We start from the raw sequence: 5,818 nt of genomic DNA, 5'->3' as shown, positions 1-5,818 counted from the left end.
TCCAAGTCTCTCTACTTCCCGCCTGGAAGTTCTCGGTTCAACTCCTGCTGATTCTCTCTACTTCCCATCTGGAAGTTCTCTTTTGGACTCCCTCGGAGTCCCAATTTCCCTCCTAGAAATCCTTCTTCCAATTGTTAAGTTTCTCCTCTCTCATCATTTGTGCAATTGCAACACTGATTTGGATTCCTTGGCTAGAAATCGACCTCTGCAGGAACTCCCTCTACCTTGGTCTTGTTTTGTTAGGTATTGTTTTAACCATAGTACCCCACCATCTTTTCTCCCATAAATTGCCCACATCTTCCTTTTCCCCAGCAACTGAAGGATTGAGCCTCTTGGCTCTACGCAATCCCGACACGAGCAAATCAGCTCCCCTAGCCAACTACATCAGCCCTCTTGCCCTCTATATGGTTTGCGTGAGCCTCTCTCTACCCTCCTCAGCCTTTGCACTAGCCTCTCCCGGCATCTATGTGGTTCTGTGTGAGCCTCTCTCTGCCCTCCTTAGCCTCTGCGCTGGCCTCTCCCTGGCCTAGACTGATGATGCAATCCCTCTGCGTCAATGCTTCCTCTGTTGTTTCTGCAAGGATCAACTACTATAACTCAGGACAACTAATTCTGCTGGGAATGCTCTACTCAACTAATGCCTTAAGTTCTCCTTTGATTTGCAACCACCCTCTGATACCATGTTGAATTTTATAAGTCTATCCGTTAGAAAATTAATTTGTATTATGTTCATTTATTTCTTCTACTTGCTTGAATTTGAACAAGTTATTTAATTCATTTAGGTACTAAATTAAACACAATACAATCACAACATCTAGAGCTCATCAATTGAAAGAAAACAAGCACACAAGTGACACCATTATTTTTGGACAAATGTCCCCAGTAAAACCCAATGCAGTCAAACCGATGCAGCTATTAATAGGATTATATTATTATGCAGTTGTTGACAATGCTGGACCCACCGACATGTCAAGAGGATCTCCCCGATAAGAAGTCCCAGTTAGACCCCAGACCGTTTGGTGTAGGAGTCCCAGCAGTGGGTCGTAAGGTAATGCCTTGACTACAATGTCGCACAGAGGCAAGTAGGATAACTCTATCAGTAGCAAGGGTGTGACTATTGCAGTGAGTCAAGGAAGATGTATGAGAGGTTATAACACAAAAGGGGGAGAAAAGGGTGAAGGTGTGTTCCAGGTTGAAAGGGATTAGTCCCAACTCTGTTAGGAACACACAACACAAAATGACATATACATCTTCTGGTGGAGCAATCCACTCAGATGCGGTAGTCACAACATATAAGGTAAGATAACACGTACAACACTCACAGATCAGTCCGAACGAGTGCAATAGTTGTTACAGGAAGGTTTGTGTGAAAGGCCTATTTAGTATCCAACAGAGAAGTTGACATGAATGGTGACAACATTAACAACATATACAACACATTTGCAACAAGATTCATATAATTGCATGTGAATAATTTTATACACAAATACGTAAGTTAAACAACATATATCATTAAAGAAACCGAGCAGTCCAACTACAATAACAACATATGCATGAAAATGTGTTGCCTCTTATTATATAAAAGCGTAAGTTCCAATCATACAATACATCCATGTAAACCTACTAGCTCCATTAATGAAATGTCACAACCACATCTGCCTGCTCCTCCAAAGAGATGTACTAGATTCATGCAGTGGAGAAGCCAAGCCGAGTTACAATACTATCCAAACCTTCTTCAAGATAGTCTTAGTAGAAGCTTGGCTGACTAAAAGCCTATACAATGAGTCATGAGGGACTATTTATAGCAAAGGGTGGGGTGACCCTTGACATTCCCCTTTGTGATAGTTCAACTACCCTCATGACTCTTCACCTACTCTATGAGTGTTACCTCCAACTATTGACACTTGACTTACAATTGACACGACTCAACATTACAATGCACATGTACTCATGTGAGACAACATTGCTTGAGCAAGCCTTGCAAGACATCACTGACACTCGGTCTGTTGTGATGAGACCAACTCTTTGACATGCTTGTGATGGTGAAGGTGGTGAGCTGATGCCAAGCTTAGTCATCCATAATGGTATGCATGCACCTCATGATGACATCTTGTTGAAGCGAACTCTTGCCTCCGTTGCAACCGATGCATTGGTTCAGCCCCTTCATCCAACTCATCTGCTAACATGCACATGGTATTCTTTGGTATGGTTGAACATATAACACACTGATGCATAGTGTCTATGCTGATATTCAAGTGTGTGCTGGTGGTCATGCACATCAACTTGCCAAAGTACATGTTCAGCCCTAGTTGGACTTGCTTCTTGTCTTCGCCTTGGTTAGTGTGTTTAATGGGTTGGCTTGCATGCGTGCACTCAACGACATGCATGCTACTGAATCCATTTCATGCAATCAACAATACTGCTCACCATGTCTGTTGTGTGTCAACTGCTAGGATGGATCCTTAACTTGTACGAGTGAAGTTTCATTCATGAGTGCATGTTGCGCCCATTGTTGTTCCTGTTACTATTGCAAATTGTTCATCTGTTTTTGTAGCTTCATCTACTTTAGCACATGCAACTCCTTCTTTGTTCCATCTTCTGCCTTCACACGATCTTCATGTCGCGCCATCATTTCATATCCAGAGTCTCCAAAGTTGCTTTCATCATTAATGGACATGCTTGAGCTTGCAACCTTGTTCCACCTCCATGTTGTCAACAACCCTCCTCTTACATTCGTTGCATTTGGTATCTTAAGCTACTATTCATGATGTTGCTCGCTATGATGCTACTACTACCATATCTTTATGTCCTTGTCTACGAACAACTTGATGTCTTCATTGGTAGGAAATTCCATGGACACTTGATCGACTGCATCTCCAAGTGTGCTTTGAACAGTGTCTTCGTCTCTGCTCTCCTAGAAACCATTGTACCTGTACTACTGAGAGGTAGATGAACACATGGGATACCTGGGGACATGGAAACACTCATGGCAAGCAATCTGTTAGTTAAAAACCAAAATGAACATGAGAACTGACTTGCAACATACTTGGGTGCATGATCATGAAGGTTGCGCAATTTCAGCCCGGAGTTCGGGACACCGACTACCAAGACTGCACAAGGCACAATCTGGGCTGTTGGGAGACTGTATGACTACGAGAACTACACAATGCACAGTCCAATCTATCTATTGACTGTTGGGATTGCGTAATGCGCAATTCTAGCTAGGAAGGATTGCTGGCCTAGGGACAGATTTGCACAATTTCTTGGGCCAAGAAGCCACTGTCCTCCAAAAATATGCAAAATAGTCTTGGAGGCCAAATTTTGGGTAGGAATATGAAAATTTGGAGAGGAAGGTGAGCCTTCCTTCCCTAGATTGTGTAATGCAGCCTTGGTGAAGGCAGAGTCTCGACCAAGGTTGGCCCGACTCACCCGTAATAAAGAATGGTATCAAAGCCAAGTTGCATCTTGTTTGAGCATATCTCTTTGAGTTCATTGATATCTTGAATAGGTCTGTAATCCGTTATGCCGCATGGATGGCGCTTGAAGACGTTGAAAGACTTGGATGTAGAACTTGAACTTTTGTTCTAAGAGGAAGCTACAAAACCAGCTCTATTTGCGATCATATTTCCAGTGATAATTGGTATTTACTTTCGAGATTCACAGTACTCTGTTTCGCGCAAGTTATTTTTAATCCGCTGCATATATCTATCACTCTGTATAAGTTTCATATTATGGATTCTCGTCCTTCTACTAGTTCTCATCATGAATTTGGTGATAAATCATTTGAAGAAATTTTAAAGGAACATGAAGATGCAGATATTGAAAGACAAAATTCTGTTACACATGCATCTGTTATACAAGAAAAGTCTGTTAATTTATTTTATGAACTTGTTCCTTCTAGATCTTGGTCTCTTCCAAAGATAGATCCAAAAATTGTTTATAAGAATTTAGGATTACTGGACACTATCTAGTTTTGGAGATATAAGGTGAAAGAGGAAGTCCTGCAAACTACCTCTAACAATACTATCCTTTATTCTTTAAACATTATCAACCAAGCTGAATTTGACGTTGCCCGAAAAGCAGGTTATAATTTCGCCCACTTTGGACATGTCCAAGTGGGAATTCAACCTCTACACAGGAAAGGACAAGATGTGGCCTTCTTTTCCTGTATATTTGATCGACAATGGAGAGCTTTTCCAAAAGCTCTCATTGATGGTTGCCAAGGTACTCTTGCCTATGGCCCTGCATCATGGTCATGTGTCCTTGACTTTTCCATATCCCTGTCAGATCCCAATGCAATCAATTCTCTTATGCTTAGATTGCAGACACATGGATATGATGACTTTGATGATGATAGCAAAAATATTCCCATCTGGTGGTCCTCTGTGGTAAAACTTTGCAAAAAAACTACTCCTTCAGTTATTAAATCTGTTTCCTCATAGTCAGAATTCACAACATTAATCACTCATGATTATGGAATGAATCTCATAGCACTGCAGATGATTCCCAAAGCTACCTTAAAACCCCCTGTAGAGTGGGTTACAAAATGGGAATCTATTAGAAAACCTACCAGATCATCACCTGTAAATTCCTCCACAATTTTTACTTCTAAAGATGGAAATGTTCATACCATCTTCCCAGAGTCACGATCTGAGCATGGTGGACCATCTATATCCATTTCCAACTCTGTACATACTATGCCTCACATTTACTCAGTAGACCCCGCATTTTTAGAATCAATTAAAACTCTAGTTATGAATCATGGTGCCTCATCTAGCAACCCTTTAGTTGTTGTTTGTGACCATCCTCACTGTTCCAAAACATACTGTTAGTTTTCTTCACAGCCACCTACCCCGCATGGAGATAATCAAGAAGACAAAAATAGGATAAACATGATTACTTTTATACAAGATAAAAGTAAATCTAAAGAGGGCTATACCAAAACTTGTCTCTTCAATATTCATGAAGAAATAATAATACAATCAGTACAGCAGAATACTCATAATGGCCTAGGATTTAATGATGGATCTGAAATCCCATCATACAGGAAAAATCCTATGAATAAAATTCGAAATAGTGTGGAAATTCCTTCAGATAATGAGATCATTGCATTCTTGAAGATCTTTAAAGGAATTAGTCTGTACGATCCAGATGATATGTGGAAGAAGAAAATGTTCAATTGGGACATTTTCACACACAAGTCAGAAAACAAATATGTTGAAGAACTGAATCTTATTCCCAAAGCTGAAAAGAAAGGTTTCAATAAACAAAAGAATGAGGAATGGAGAAATTGGATGAAATCTAATAACTAGTGGATTTCTTTTTATGAATGGTATTACCCTTCCTCGAATTAGATAGAAGAATCCTTAAGAAAGCAGTTCAAAAATTAGGCAAAACAAAAAAGGATTCTTGATGTTGATAATTTCATTAAAGGAAATATGGAATCTAATGCTGTCGTAATTCCATCTCCTTTAGTAAGTCCTGACTTTTCTCCAAAAATATAGAAAATGCTGTCTAAACCAAACCTGCCCAAAAATCTGCAGGTCATAAGGATAAAAGGATAAAAATTGGTGAAAGAAATTTGCAGCAGTCTGCAAATAAACATGATTAGATCTGGTTCCCCTCCAAAACACAAATGGGAACTTTTTGATGGACAGATCTATCAAACAGAAAATGATTTTCCACCATGGAAAAACTTTGTTATCAGACAATAGGATGGAAAAATTTATAAACTGTCTCCAGTTCAAACAGAAGATTCAACCAAAGAATCTGTCTTAGCTACAAACTGGACGAACCTTTCTCTTTCTAGTTTGGAAAA

Source organism: Pinus tabuliformis, chromosome 3_1, assembly GCF_031772625.1.
Source record: "Pinus tabuliformis cultivar Carrire ecotype Pingquan chromosome 3_1, CPIR1, whole genome shotgun sequence".
NCBI lineage: Eukaryota > Viridiplantae > Streptophyta > Pinopsida > Pinales > Pinaceae > Pinus > Pinus tabuliformis.
This window is presented reverse-complemented; position numbering follows the sequence as displayed.